Source organism: Coturnix japonica, chromosome 6, assembly GCF_054131305.1.
Source record: "Coturnix japonica strain WE chromosome 6, WE-NBRP24, whole genome shotgun sequence".
Lineage (NCBI taxonomy): Eukaryota > Metazoa > Chordata > Aves > Galliformes > Phasianidae > Coturnix > Coturnix japonica.
This window is the reverse complement of record NC_140668.1, coordinates 36,288,638-36,304,124: the sequence shown is the minus strand read 5'-3', so window position 1 is coordinate 36,304,124 and position 15,487 is coordinate 36,288,638. Positions and strand designations below refer to the sequence as shown.

At 43.4% G+C, this 15,487-nt stretch overlaps 1 protein-coding gene and 1 long non-coding RNA gene across 3 annotated transcripts in view; one reads left to right on the top strand and one right to left on the bottom strand.

Annotated features, from left to right (window-relative positions):
- The window catches only part of CMIP (c-Maf inducing protein), a 116,333-nt gene that overhangs the window by 85,943 nt on the left and 14,903 nt on the right, over positions 1-15,487 (bottom strand). The gene's annotated exons all lie outside the window — the stretch shown is intronic.
- Positions 3,319-7,233, top strand: LOC146760581 (uncharacterized). Its single transcript, XR_014947814.1, has 2 exons — positions 3,319-3,457; positions 7,093-7,233. It is a non-coding gene; the product is annotated as an uncharacterized LOC146760581 (long non-coding RNA).

Genomic DNA, 15,487 nt, shown 5'->3' with positions numbered 1-15,487 from the left:
TACGACATCTGAACGTTACTTGTGTCACAACGGATCTGCTGCAAGTGCCCAAAAGTAAACACCCACCCAAAGGGTTCGTGTTTGAGCAAAACTGATAACTGATTAACTGCAAATCGATTCAGCAGAAAGGTGAACAGAGAACTGCCTCTTTTGGAGGAACTATGATTAATCCTTCTTATGTGCTGAGGATTTTGACACATTTATTTTTCCTCACGCATCTCAACAAGTCTTTCTCTACCCCCCGGCATTGGTTTTCATTGAATTCATTCCCAATTTCTGGTTCATCTGAAATTAAATCAAACAGAAAATAATGAACATGTGTGTCTGTTATAGACCCTTCAGTGCCTGAGGAGTATGAATTGGAGTCTAAAGCAACCAGCAAGGCTGAAGGCTTGGGGAACAGACCCCCCTCTGCCCAAGCATGGCTTGTACAACTGCTCATTTTGGAGGAGACCACAGTGCTGAGTGAGCACTCAGCTTCAACAAGTCAGGATTAGGATGGCAGAGGAACAAATCTGGGACTGCAGGGGTGGAGGGGTAGGGCAATGCTGTTTGTTTGTTTCTCAGCCTCCTGCCAAGTTACCGTGCGAGTCAATATGGATGAATCACATTCTGAGATGTCACATAAGACCCTTTCAGTAATCAATGCTACAGCGGAATAGGTTACTCCTGAAAATGATTTAGCAACCTTGTGTTTATTCGTTATCAGAAAAAAATAAAGAAATAAGTTGCTCTGTTTTATTTCAAAGGTTGGTTTGCTGTCTGTAACTGTATCCTGGAGCAGCGTAAGATAGTGTGGCTTTTCCTGTTAAAATAGGAACAAGTGGGACTATCTTCTGTTCTGATCAGGGAATTATCCTACAAGTTGAAATGCTCGGTTATTTACGTGGCACAAACAACCTTATCCAAGGACACATATTCATCTACAAGGAAACAACCGACCTCAAAACACAACTGAGAAAATGCAGCATCAGCATCATATTGTTTCCTGGACTGTTCTATATTAGGTAATACGTTATTTTCATCTTGGATACCTAAACTGTGTAATGACCACAATATCTCGCCTAAAAATGGGAAGACGCCCACCCAAGGTCTATTGCTGTTCCAAGATGAAGGTAAGAAAAGGGCAGGCACTCATCCAACACCACTACCATCCTCACGGCTTTTTCATGACTTACCATAAATATAATGACTCAAGCAAATGGCAAGCACTCACAGTTTAGAAGCGAACTTGAAAGAAAAGCTATATCTGATGGCATCAAAAAAAAAAAACACACTCTGGAAAAGAACCAAGGTTAAAATAACAATGAAAATACTACACAAGGCCATTGTATTGGCCTGATCCATCACAGAGGGCTAGGAAAAAAATTTCCCTATGGCTCCTGGCTAAACTGAGCAGGTGACCCCTTATACTGACTGCAAAGCTTCTGAGAGAGGACACCCTCATGCTCCTTATCTGCACAGCCAATGGGGCACAATAGAATCACTCCAAGACGGGGCTCAAACATGAACCAATGAAACATTCCCACTGACAGCACTGCACCGAAGACAAGTAGCCACGTCTCAGATGCATATGGAAATCTCAAGGGCTTCAGTGACAACTAAATTAGTTATTTGTAGCATGCAGGTCTGCCTCACATTAATCTATTGTTGCATTAGTTGAACAACAGCACTACAGTGCTGCCAGATCTGAGAAACAGAACACACTAGAGACTGCCGAAGTCTCAGCCAAATCCATTTGTGGGAGGCTGAGGGATTATGAAACAATTCCAGTTTTGAGATCTTCCCAACAACCTCAAAACTGTTTAACAAATATTCAGATTTTTAACCATAGAAGAGGCTGCCCGATGTACAGAACAAACATTAATTATTATATTCATAGATCACTTATGTAAACAACAACATATGCCATTTACAGCTAAAAAGAGGGGGTTATTTTAAAAGTCCTGTCTCCCTCTCACTGCAACTTGTGAGCTACAAATCCCATCTGCACAGCTTCCATGGTAACTCTGCAGTACTGCTCATTTCCAGATATAATGATCCAGCCACAAAAAGAGCAGCCACTTGAAGCTTAGTCTAAGGCCAATCTCAAAAGCTATGATCCAGGCAACTTAATACTGTCTTTACTTTGCTCAGCATTATCAATTGAACCTGTAATGCTCAAAACAACTGTAAACGGGTTGATGGAGTTAATTATCTCTTCCCTTCCAACAGTCAATACATACAGATACAGCCTGCTGCTAAGGTCCTAGGTCATCTACTGCATGTAGGAGGATAGCAGCAGGATGGCTATGCCACATAAGGCTCAGGACTTCATCCTGTCATCCCTGAGTTTTGAATCCTACCTTAATGAAGGCTTTATGCTGGCTAGTGAATGTCTGGGGTCTTGCAGTGTGCTCCTGAAGACAGGCAATGACTGGGTGAACCCTGTGCAACTTTCATGATGCTTCGCTTACAGCATGCAGAGAGCTGAAATGGCCTTTGGACACAGGTAAACTACAAGTTTCACTTCTGCTGCCTTTTATGTCTCCCCATTTAAAATATGTAATTATTTTAAGCAGCCTCTTGGTTTCATGTTGGGTTCAAACTTCGGTCATTAGAATCAGGTAATAAATCAAATTCCTAAACTATGCTTTTTTTGGCATGTGTCTTTGCATGCTTATTTCTTCTGTGGAGGGTACGCTACCACACAGAGCCCTTCTGACCACAACTAAGTGTTGTTTGCCTCTTTTTTCCAAAAGAGAGTTTTCATCTTCACCAGTTTTCAATGCAGGTCATCCACCAGGATCACTTCAATTAATTCGCTTGCTTTAAAAGCAAAGTCAGGCAAATTTATTGAGAGCAGTCCATCATCTACTGACACCAACCGCACCATTCCCCGCATTAAATCACTCATCAGCCTTTTGACTAAGTTCAATGTAGAACTGGACTTGTATTTCTTCAATTAACAAAAACACAAGGCTCATAAGACACTGCTCCAAAATAGCTTGGGGAATATGCAGTAATTTCTGCACCCCACCAGCTAGACCCCAAATCCTTACATAGGAAGGCAGTCTCTGTAATCAGTATTGCCTGAGAGTATTATTGCATTGAAGACTGACTTCAGTCCCTACAAAATGGCTGACTGCCCTTTGGACACAAAACAATTAAATCTGTGGAGTATGAATTACTTTTAGCAGTCACTGAAGTCAGCTGACAGCAACAGCACTTCAGCAGACCAGTTTAATTAGTTGCCTCGCTTTCAACTATTCAAGTCAAGTAAGCTGAACACCATCCCGAGTTCTTCATGTCGGACCAACAGTCTGGCTAAAGTCCACATCTCAAGAAAAGAACGAGGGCAAGAAGAAAAGACCAAATACTCTTCCAGAGGAGATAGCAAGAATAAACTCTGAGATTTATACTGCAGGTTGTTTTCTTGCACTGCCCTGAAGTTTCTACTAACAAAGCAATGAACACAGTAAGTCTTGATTTCCATCAACCTTCCCTTCCTTCCTTCCTTTTTTCTCTTTAATACTGGCAATCACCACTCAAAAAAAGGAACCTGCTACTGGGGCAGATAAGCAGCAGTCACTAACCACCAAAAAAACATCGCTCTCCATGAGAAACATGTTTAGGGCAAAATAAGCCAATCTTTATGGCAACAGGGGGAAGCTTGCAAAGCCTGCACCAAAGAGGCTGCAAGGAAGTTTGACTTTCAGACTGACAATTCTTGAAAACATCACGTAGTGGGGAAAAGCAACTGATTCTGCTGCAGACTTACAAAACCATGATTAACAGAACTAGCACTGAACACAAACTGATGCCACGGGAGTAGGACCTGCAGGTCTCTGCAACAGCCAGAAAGAGGGAGGGAGGGAAGAGGTGGGGATCACTTTTCAGCCCTTAAGCATCTCATCTCATTGACCCTCTGTGTCTGATTCCAAACTCAAATACAGTTCTGACGTCCAAGGTGTCACCCTATCTCCAATTAATCAAAGGAGAGTCCTGTTTAAGTAGCCCCTTCTCAGGAATCCCATGGCCTGGCTTGGAATTTGATCTCTGTCATCGCTGTCAACAGATCCACTTCTCGCTTCTCCCTTGCTTTTGTTTTTTTCAAAGGCAGCTCAGTATGCCTGGAATGGAACAAGCACACACACAGATGTTGCAGACAGTGCTGCTATAGGCATGTTAAATACCTTGAAGGTTCCACTTAAACACGCGCTGCTCTCAAGAATAGAGGGAACTCAAAGCTGAGTTAAACCTGACACTCAAATTCCGACCAGGCTCTACTTGAAGAAGCCTGGTGTTTTCTCATCTTGGATTTGTTAATAGTCTACCAGTCCATCAACAAAGCTTCCTGCAGTGCCCCCACAAGCATACAGGATCTGATCTTTAAACAGACTGCCTGGAGAGACCAGCCTGATAAGCATTGAAGAAATAATTATGTCATTCAGAAATCAATTTAGTCTCGGGAAGAAATGTATTGCAGCAATTATCTTAAATATGGGGTGAAGTCCATGCAAAATCACTGAGGCAGACTTGAACACAACACTTCATTTCAGCAAAGTATCAGGAAGCTGACAGTATTGTCATCTCTGCAAAAGAGATCAGCAGTGAGACTGACGCATCCTTTTCAGCGATCTTTTTTTCCATCAAAACATGCCTTGCTGTGTAGACTGAGATCTCACGCTCCCAGGTAGCGAAAGCCTTCAAAAAGCCTCTTTAGGAAATCGATGCCCAGCCTTTCAACGCACACCTAACCTTTGTCCTGTCATTTGCTGCCTTGCATCGTAGACAAACACCATTTCTTTCCTCTCTGGGTACACCCATCACACACATGCTGCTAAAACAAAACCTTCACAGCCTGGATTTCTGAGAAATGAATTTTTCCTGTACCAGAAAAGCAGGAACTCCCCCACTTTTCCCCAAATAAACTTCGATCCAAAATATCTCAGACTGATCTAAATATGAACATGATGCGAATCACCACAGCACTTTGTGGTCTCATCCTGCAGAACACCGAGGGCTTCTTGTAAGGGCTGAGTACCCTCAGCTCCTTCCCACTCACCAAGGAATTTGAGAGACTTACATTTTGCAGTTTAAATCAAGAACAGATCTGGCTAAGAATTAACCCTATAGTACACTAAGTAATAAAGATCCCTCGTATCAGCCACGTCCTTCATGCAACTAAGCAGCTGTGTGAGGTGTGCAGAGAGAGGTGGCAATGCAGCGAGCTGCAGGGATGGAGGCCCAGAACATAAAGCTGCACCCTCAGAACTGCTGCCCACCAGCCCTTACAGTGTGACAACACCCAGCTCTGCAAGAAAACTTAAGTGACAAGGTTTGTGCCAGCTTCTATTCAAGTGTTGTCTCAGATTCATCCCAATGGGGTGGAAAAGGAGAGAATGGAAGGTGGCGCTAACCCTAGAAACCAAGTATTTGGGCCTGGTTCTGACTGCCTAGCAGAATGAATGAAAAGGATGTAATTCAGCCTGCTATCTCCAAGCTCACTGTAGTCCCAACCAATTTGTGAGAAAAGTCCTCCTAATTAAGTCCTCCTAATTATGGTCCTGAGCACTACCGGGCTTCCAGCTGAGAGAAAAGGCCTAACAAAGTGGAGTTGCCTCAACCCTGGGGATGATGAAGCTTGTGGAAAAGAGATCAGCATTTCCTCTCGGTTTGAATCTGCTTCCTGGCTCTCCTGCCCACCAAACCTTTCACCTTGCAAATCTCACACAGCAGCTTGCAGAACAGAAAGCGGGGGCCCCACAAAATGAGAACTGGCCAGCAGGGCTAACCCACTTCCCCCTGTCCCAGCAGCTCTCGCTTGCAAAATATGCTCACCAAACAAACAACCCTTCAGCTCGTCACCACTTGACGGTTTTCTCAGTCATCCGCTGAGAACACAATCCCACACTTCTACAGCTTTTGTCTCAAAATTCTCAGTTCTCTTCTATAGAGCTGTATCTTTTATTTATCTCGTTTTCATTCATTCACCCTATGGAAATACTTTCTGTTTTGCAAAAACAAATGCAAAGGATGACTGAGGAACCTGGAACCAGTTTGAAGAAGCTTCATAGCCTCTCCAACCTCATTTTCCTCTATTTGTTTTGGGAGGGGTTTTGTTTTGCTTTTCCACTGCTATCTATTACTAAATTAATAGTACGTAATAATTAAGCATGGAGAAAATGCCTCCATTTCAAAGATGGCAAAATCAAGATACCAGTAATTTATGTTAAGTCAGTTTATAGCCAAGAACTCGGACCTAGGAGCTGCCAGGTTGCTCTGCTCTGTCTCTCTCATTCTTCTCACCTCAAGGAGGCACAGAACATACCAGAGGAAGCACAAAACACCCAAAATCCAGAAATACGACTTCTGCCATATCAGTCAGAGTGGAACCATGAGACCTTAGTTCAGCTCTCATTGGGTCCCACAGGGAAGCACTCACTTGGAAGCATCCCATCCTGATCCCTAAAGGATACCACGTGCAGCAGCACCAAGCCATTGGCAATTACAGAGTTAAACCCTGTGGAAACAGGACATTCCCCCCTGTAAAGCTGATTAATGTGCTGAAAACCCAAAGCCAAGACAGTCAGAGTGGGAAGTGGAATTACCAAACGTGCGTCACTGAATTTAGGTTCCCCTTTTCTCCTGTTGTTGAATTACTGCAGCTTGCATGTTTTCAGGGCAAAAACTTGAGTAGCAGCATAAAAGACCTTCTCCAAATCCACTGAGCTGAAGAACTGCCATCATTTTTGGTGGAATTTCACTAATCAGTTGGTTCAGTGAAAAGGAAAAGAGGCCACCGTGGCCAGCAAAGAGAAACGCTCTGCAGCATTTTAATAAGTTAAGCCATTACAACTTGCTCAGCAGAAACGTCAAGAGGTTTTGTTTGCTCAAAAGGAAACAGTTAAAGTAGCTGTTACAGTATTTGCAGTGACTCTTTCCCCAGACTCAGAGCTATTAATGACTGTAATTCTGACTAGAGTGTGATTTAGCAATAGTCACGTTGACCCCGTACAGCGTATCATGGGACCATACTGCTTCAAAGCACTCAGCAAACATTAACCTGGTTATTCCCGAGGACGCAGAATTTTTATTTCTGTTTTTCAGGTGAGGAAACGGAGGCTGAAAGGAAAACGGTACCACATCAAAGCATCAAAAGATGGAAAGACAGAACTAGTTCTGGGAAATGCTAGAGATGGGGCTGACGAAGCATCTGTTCAGTAATAAAAATGTCCTATTTTGATTGCAGCAGAGAGACTTGCTTAAATCAGTCTTGATATTTCAGTGGGACCCGCATTGTGTACAGTTTGTGCAAACCAATACTAAAGGTCAGTGTATTTAACAGCTACATGAAGCTAATATTGTTTATTAGAACGCTAGTGGCCTAATGGAGCAAAACAGAGAAGCATACACACACAACACAAATAAAGGCACATGGAATGGCTCAAGATGACCACAAGTACAGCAAAACCCTGTTCAGGGTGAAAGAGAATGAATGCCCTCAATTCTTCAAATAATGCAGTGCCAATGAGTGCCTGCAGTTCTGGGCAGAGCCAGTTACCCATGCAGTACAACTCCTCCCAAAGAAAAAACGGCTTCGTTTTCAGAAAGCCCCAGTCCTGATGTTTATCATTCCTCTGCATCTGTTTGAAAGATCCAGACAAACAGAACTAAAATCTGACTCACTGAAATAGACTTTGATGTTTATCCTGTGAGTTAGAGAACTTCTCCAACCAGACGAAGAACAGTTCCAGCCTCTTGCATCCCTTGCAGTGGTTGATCCTAGCTGGGCAATTTCAGGTAGACATGCAACACTTGCTCTCCCTTCAGTGCTGGATGCTATTCATTTCCACTTAGCCATTATGAGGGGTGCTTTCACTCATTCCTTGAAGGACAGAAACCCTGACTTAGCAGTACAACTCTTTAGGAAACAGGCAATGGCGATGTTAATGAAAGCAACGCTTGCCTAGTACCATATGGAAGCTAGTGGCAATGTGTTCATCAAGTAAGCTAAGAACCCGCTTTCTGAAATTCATCTCTGATCTCCAGAGATCAAGAAACAAGGAACAGGCAGCAACAAGAAAGTTACACAACTTGAGGTGTGCTAGCAGCCGTCGGACGGAGATGCTGACTGAGGCAGACCTACTTTTCTGACCTTTACAGTGGGAAAACAATAATGCCATGTAAGACACAAACAGCATCGCAGAACACCTTCACCACTGCAGAGCAGAAGAAACACGCTGTTATTAACATGTTTTGGTCAGTGAAACCGAAAAGAGAAAAGGCTGAGTGAGACACTACAGTTAAACACCAACCCTTATTTTCCACCAGCACGTACTTAAACATTTGGTGTTTGCTCATGGATTTGAAGATATAAACCTGTCACTAAGTATTAGAAACCTAAGTTCTCAAAAAACCCCTCAGGATCATGGGGGGAGATTTGGAACAATTGAGGAAAACTCCCTGAGCCTTCCCACTTCCCAGGATGGAATTTGCTTTCAGAATATCTCATCAGCTTTTTTTTTTTTTTCCTTTTTAAATCTTTGTACAACTAAAAGGTAATTCAGCTTGAAAACTCTTTATCACCAAAGGTGTCTGTAAGAAAGACAAATGGCTCACCCTGTTCATACAGCTTTATATCGTTTGTTTCTTTGTTTTAAATATTCTCTCAGTTATAATGTTTAACTTAGACATCACCATTTGTCCACGTTTTGCTTTGCCACACATTTGGATTTGTTTCTGGATGAGAACACAGAGTTTAATTTCCCCCCCCCCCCCAATTACATGGGTACTTCTGCCCAATCACAAAGAGTGTGTTGTGAGGAAAAGAGAATTTTTGTGAAGCTCTCCTTCTAGATGAGCACTATCTCATTTGAGGTGTTCTGCTGGAAGACTGACCCCTTCCAGGCCAACAGACTCCTTCTGGGATGGAACAGCACTTCCAGAGGGTGCTTCCAATTCCTGGCAGAACATCACCCACACAGAAAAGCATGTTTGCCAAACCACTTCCAACTGCATACCTACCTGGCTTGAAAGCTCCTTTGGCTCCGATTCTGCACACTGCAGAGCATTGCATTTCCAACAAGATTTCAGAGTATGCCCTATTCTGCTCTGACAAGTGCTAAGTGTCCCAGCTGTTGGTTCCTTGGGATCTTAAACTCATTTTTAGAACGCTTGATACCTGCAGTTTAATTTCCATTTGGGACTGCTGGAAAGCCAAGGCTGAATTTAACACGCATATACAGCGAGCAGATGCTCTAAACACGTATCCCCCACCCCAAAAGAAGTAAAAAATATATACATGAACATTAAAATTCAAACAAAATAAAACCAATTTCTCATAATTTCAGAAGAGCCTTTGTCTCCTTTGTAAACTCATCGCCTTCCTATTTTCACTTTGTATTTCTGTAACTCAAAACATTTTGCTTTTGCTTGGCAGGCTTTACAAATTCAATTTGATACGCCAGCAGTCACATACGCAGGCTGGGACTTCCTAGTGGGTTGCTGTCCTTACTCCTACTATTTAAATTCCTTCCTATTTGACCTGAAAATCACACTAAATGATATTGAAACAATATTGCATTAGTAAAGCTGCAAGTGAAACCCTCCAAGATTGCTGGGTTTTTTGTCTACTACGAGTCATTCACACAGTGGTAGCACAGTTTTTTAAACATCCAAGCACATTATCTTCTGCAGACAAGCTGGTCACATTAGAGCCTGTTAGCGTAAAGTGAGGCCTTTTGTTGGTGTCTTACCAACAAGCAAGACGTTCACTCATTTATGCTGAATCAAAACAAGCAAATTGCATATAGTCACTGCAGAACTGTCAATGTAGTAGTTTGGATTGACGTGCTTTGGGGCTGGAAGGTTAGCTCAAACATCTGCAACTTCTCCAAAAAAAATCACACAGAAAGAAAACATAAAAGAGCATTAATTTCCCTTTTGGTTTCTGTCTTGCACTCAAAGCCTGGAGCAGATCCTCGTTACCGTGTCAGTACCCCAGGCACCACGGCAGAGGTAGGCTAAGCAAGGTATCTGTTACAGTTTACTATCACCGAGATGACTACATGTGTAAGAAGCACATTCTTCCCATCACTGCACTTACTCCATAAGGAAACCAGAAAGGGCACCAGGCCAGCGTCTGGTAGTTAAGCAGACACACTATCAGGTTTCCCACATTCAAAAAATCTCACTGCCAGGGACGCTCAAAAACTGCTTCCTACAGCCTGGGTGGCAGAAGGAAAATTAAGCAAAGCCTCCGTGAGTCCATTATTCTGCCGATCTGCACAGGGCTTTTAAGATTTTTATCTAGTTGAAGTCCAGCTCTCAAAACACAGGAGCTTCCTCTTATCACCCAGCAGCTCTTTCATTTTCAGTCTCAGCTCTTTCATTGTTGTCCCTTGACAGGGCTTTATCTCCAACCACCCCTTTTCCAAAGCCTTTAAGATGTCCTAAGCAGTTTTTATCTATCTGCAAACACACAAAGGTTGCACCCGCTGAAGCCTTTCTCCCAGCATCTCTGCTCAGCTGTCTGCAGTGAGAAGCTCCAAGCAAGGACAGAAACTGCTGGTGAGCCTGGCACACACCTCCTGCTCCTGCAGACTGCTGCCCAGCCCCAGACAGCACAAAACCCACCTTCACATTTGTCTTGATATCTTTGACATCTCTTATGCAGAGTCAATTATGAGCTCCCAGAGTTTAAGACGAGGTTGCTACAAGAAGTTACCAGCAGCAGAAGGCTGGATGGAATCAGTTTTCTGGTCCTGCACCATGTGAGCTTGCATGGTCCAGCCTTACAGAAAGGTCACTCTGCAAAACACCAGGTCTAACCCCTGCACAAGGAGCCAATAAACAGAGCAGAGAAGCCCTGACATGGAGTTCAGATGAGGTCCGTGCTCAGGGGGAAAAGCCTTTGCTCAGTGCACAAACAAGGGAAACTCAGAGTGACTGGTCACTCCATGCTTTATGTCCCAGAGAGGAAGCAAAATAGTCCTGAGCAACAAGAGACGAGCACCAAACACGGCAGTGCACAGAAAACATAAAGTCATTTGTCTACAAAAACTCTGCTAAATGATGAAAGAATTACAAGACATACCAGGGCAGAAATTAGTCTTTTCTACGGCATTTCTCTATGAAGATCTCATTTACTACCAACCCTGGTATTCACTGCTGTATAATAACTTCATAATTGCGTGTCCAATTACTGCCACAGAGCAAGCGAAAGCGCTGGTGAACATTTACCTCAGATTAGAGAGTTCATCACAAAAATTATGGATTATTTCTCTGCACGTGGCCGTCCAGGCTACTCCTCAGGGGTCAATTTTGTGCCGTCTGGTCCCAAGGCAGGTTCTGTTACTTGCCCAGTTCATGTTTATACAGAATCTGGCCAGAAAGACACATACAGGCTTGAAGACCAGAGGGAACAAAGCTGATTAATAAAAACAAAGGAAGTAATCACAGTAGCCCAGATAATATGCAATGCAATCAGGCAAGCAAACATTCCTAACTGTATTTCTATCAAATGAAGTCATTGCTACTCCCTTGTTAAAAAGAGCTTTATTCTACTCTACAGAAAAGCTTTATGTTATTATTTCCTTCATAAATATGATGGACAACTGCAGCAGGAAGGCAAAGAACACGTATTCTACACCCACACCACAGGCTCTGATCCACCAATGGCTGGGGGCAAGCTTGTACCGGTAGAAGTAATTAAAGTAATTATGATGATTCCAACATATGTGTGCAGGAGAAGGCTCTGCCCAGGACAGGCTTCCTAAAGCATCCTGCATGGGACAGACCAGAGAGCAGGAAACAAGGGAGGCCCACATAGAGCATGCTGGAAGAACACCCCCAGTATGGCATCCTGCCTGGGAGCACCACCCATGCTGAGGGTATCTGCTGCACCAGATGGCCTGGTAGATCACACACATTTGAGGACCCACTGCAAGGCATACTAAGTCAAAGGAAAGCTTCACATTTCTTTCAGTGGAAGTTGGGTTTAACAAAGGGTTGGGCAACAGATATGATTTAGTTTAAGTGACCTGAACCTGGCCAACCAGAAGACAAAAGCTAAGAATTAAAGTAGCAAACCTCAAACCTGCTAAGAATTAAACTAGCAAATCTCAAACTTGACAATGTTCTGCCACAAATGTGTCACATAGTTTAATCTCCTCATGCCCAGCAACTGTACCGCTGTTAAAGATAACATTACTGCCCATTACTTTCTCTCTGCACAAGCTGCCTTGTAATCACTAGAACAACAATAAGTGACCAATTCAGCTTATGTGCATGACAGGCCAACTTCAGCAGGGTGCTTAATTACAGCGGAGATGCTTGCTTGCATAAGGGAAGATAAATGGCAGTCAGTTATCTTAAAACTCACTTCTGATGTTTCTTTTCCTATTAATAATTTCTAAGACATTCACAAGGAAGAGCACTGCAAAACAGTTCCTTTGGTTACTATCTGTTGACATGATGCATGCCTCCGAAGAAACGCTTTTCCAGTGTGGCCATCGAGTGCATCCTGACCCAACAATGGGAATCACAGCGAAGAATCACAGCGCTGGCAAACATCAACTGGTGTTTAAGAGGCACCGGGTCCCAAGTAACGCAGTTGCTTCAGCTGCACGGATGTCACACGAGCCGTCTGTTTAAATATTGCAAAGTGGTAATCTCCTGCTTTTGCTACTTTGAAACTGAGGAGGCAAAGGAAAATATTTGAATGTGCAGTCCTGAGGTCAGAGCTAAAGTTTGATTTGGGTTGGTTTGGATTAAGGAGAAACGTCCAAGAACAATTCACTGATTTACTTTATTTCAGAACTTGGCACGCAGCTTGGACCAAGTTCAGCACGCAATGACACCGAGCCAGAAAACGCTACAGAAAGAGCAGAGATAGGAGACATCTGGACTGCGTTAGGAACTTAGAGCCATAAAGACCTTTAAAAATATTCTCTTCATGTTGGGACTTCTCTTGTTTTTGTTTCAAACAATCCAAACGCTAAAACTGTTTCAAATTAAAAGTTAAAAAATAAAACCAACAAAACCCTCAAAACCTCCCCTCCCCCAAGAAGGGCGACCTAAGCCAATTACTAAAACTAAAAACAAGGTTGTAATGATCTCAGATGAAATCCTGCAGTGAAAGTGGTAATTTCCACTAATAATGCACCACTGCAAGCTTCTGCTGCCAGGATAGCAAGCGTGCTGCAAAGCGTGGCCTCTGCTCATTGCTATTCTTCCTCTGAGAACGGCGTTTGGCCTATCCAGAAAACACCAAGAACAGCGGTATTAGCAGAAAGGCTCCCTTCTGGCTGAAATACCAGTCATGGTTCTAGGATATAAATGACAAATCTCATTGCAGAGTGGTTCTTTCCCTATTCCCGCCTCAATTCCATGCGTTTGGAAGGAGTGACACTGATCGTTTTCGAGCTCCCTAAATACAGCTCCACAGACTGCAAAAGCGGATGCTGTCATTCCGGCCCTTTTCGTTACCTTGCGTAAATCAGCTGCTTGGGTTTATGCACCACAACGCAGCTGTGCACACCTGTAGCTCCCCACCCCGCTGCATGGCAGCTCACACCAGATTTGAGTGCAAAATCCTTCGAGGACTTTCCCAATGTCAAAGCTCCTGCTGGGGTGGTTTCAATACTACCTGCCTCTTGTCGGGGGTATATTTTTTTAGCTAGCCAGCATTTATTTTGCTCCATACTCTTTGATTGTTTATACCAATTAATAGGACAGAGTCTCCCATTCTTCCAAGCACAAGCCTTGGCACAGCGAGGGCTACACTGCATTCAGCTGTGTGCATCATTTCCGGCAGCCCGGCTCCAGGAATAGAAAAGCAAGGAAAGCAAGGCAGCCAGATAAACAGATCACTGGGATACCTGGAAACCCTGGAGATACTGCAGCTATTGTGAATTTACACCTAAGCTCCTTTGAGGCATTCTTATGATGCCAAATGTAGATTAAAATCAAGAATTAATGGGCTTCTTGGAAGTAAGGATAAATCACAGAATTATGCTCATACGCAAGCAGCACGGAGACTAAATCCTGCAAAAGACATTTTTGCCTACACAGAGCAGCACCCCATCCAACACAGCACCCCGTGGTGACGGCATTACATTTGTTCATCACTCGGTGACACATCCCACTGAACACTGTTAGCTGTGTCGTCTAAAAATTCTGTAGTCCTTTGTAGGTCTGATGCTGCTTCTACCATTTGCAGTCATTTGCGACAGTGAAATTTAAATGCAAACTTCCTCCCGACCTCATCAGAGCACTTTACACGTGGTGCAGGAGCTAAAACTGTCAGCTCTTGTTCAAAAGATTTTACTTCAAAAGACAAAGAGCGCTAGGAGTACAGATTTGACCAAGCAGACACCTGCTAAAGATTGCACACTAGAGCATCCAACCAACCTCTTGCCAACAGACCCAGGAGGTGAAGTTCTTCCAACCCAAATGAGCTGGGCCCACAAGAAAATCATCTCCCCCATCCACCATCCATCAAGACATCCTTATTGCAGACAATATTCCATTTTGAGTTATGCTGGGAAAGCAAAAAAGCCAAACTGAGGAAGACAGATGCAGGCCCGAGCTCTGAAACCCAGATTTCATTTCCGATCGCTCCCCTCCCCCAAGAGCTCAGGGGTGTTTAGATTCTGGGCTGTGGTTTAAGTCCATCTGTGTCCCTCAAGTATAAACATCTTCATTGAAACCAGACTCATCCTGCACAGCCATTCATTTAGTGAGCTCATCTGTGAGAGACACGGACTGGCACATTTCTATGACAACCAAAAAAATAAAAAAAAAGGAGCAGCTTGGCACAAATCTAACAGCTTTTTACAGCCTCTCCATTGTTCCCAAGGCTGCTCTCTCCTGCTCCAGCATCTCCAGTCATCCCGGCTGCAATGCCCACAACATCAGCTCAGCACCAAAGGCTCCTCTCTCCACAGAGGAAGAGGCCTTTTCTAAGATCCCAAAGCAAGGATGAGTGCTCTCAAAAAGGAAAAACAAAACACAACATAAATGAATTGAAGGCAATATCATCCTCATTCTTGACTGAAGAAAGCAGACACATCCATCCCAAAGAGGCAGTTCAGAGATGACCAACCCATGAGAGAATGAACCAACCAAGTCTGCCAAAAATAAAAATAAATTCCTTTTTGCAAAAATGAATCCAAACAGCTTTTTTTTTGTTTGTGTTTCAAAGCTTTGCTGTGGATTAACTACTGATAAGGAACTGCACAAGTACTGTTTTCTTGCCATCAAGAACAACAAAAACTCAAAACCAAATGCCTGCTCTTAAAAACCATCACTCTTTCATTTGCTGGATCTCAATCTGGTGGTTTTGTTTTTACACTAAAGCTCCCTAACTGGGGAGAGAGAAAAAGAGAGGCCCAGGAAGGTTATTTCAGCATAGGCAGCTGTGGCCAATGGTTTATCCTCCTTCTGATGAAACCCCGACTAAAATCACCAGGGCAAAAATGAGAGCATGATATGAAATGAA